Source organism: Giraffa tippelskirchi, chromosome 8 (genome assembly GCF_054371585.1).
Source record: "Giraffa tippelskirchi isolate mGirTip1 chromosome 8, T2T-mGirTip1v1.2.pri, whole genome shotgun sequence".
Lineage (NCBI taxonomy): Eukaryota > Metazoa > Chordata > Mammalia > Artiodactyla > Giraffidae > Giraffa > Giraffa tippelskirchi.
In genome coordinates this window covers 85805165-85805936 of record NC_137282.1, presented here as the reverse complement: position 1 = coordinate 85805936, position 772 = coordinate 85805165, and positions in this window count along the sequence as shown.

Sequence of the window (772 nt, the reverse complement as noted above, 5' to 3'; positions counted from 1 at the left end):
GCACTTGAATTGGTTTTATTTAACCTCACTTTCTTCTGATTTTAAAAAAGGAGGAAAACTTCTTTGTAGTTTTTTCCATACTTGGAAGTGAGAAGTCACTACTTCTGATACTACAGGACAGATGGCTTTCAGTTGGGGACTACTGTTGGTATAAGGTTTATATCTCAACCCAAAAAAAACAAGATCCAGGATGGGAGTGCATGTAGCTACTGGATTCTGTTTATGAACCTACTGTTGCCTCTGTACTGACATCACTAGGCCAGGTTAGACTCTTTCTTACACAGAGATAAGACATAAGATAGTTTAGATGCAAGATGGAGGAGAGAACGAAATAGTGAATTATGGAGGAGAAAGGGATCTCATTTCTTCAGGCCCCCCAAAATGCTTAGTTAGCACTGTTTTGTGTATGAAGGGAAAAATGCATACATTATTTTATAAGAATATGAATACTGATAGATCTATACTAAGCTTGGTAACTGTAATAGCAAATTCTTTCAATCTGAGGGAAATAATTGATGTTCATGATAATGATATAATTAAAAATATTTAATATACTTTCTGAAACAACACTAAACACTAATACTATATTAAACATAATTTGTAGTATTCTTATTTGAAAATGTGTGTGGCATAGATACTCATTAGTCAGAACACTATACACATCCAGACCATGTCTGATAATTTGAGAAGCATTATTCTCTAGACAACAGGTTCTTAGATTATAAAGTATTTATCTTAAATGTGCTAACAAATACTACATAAACACATGCAA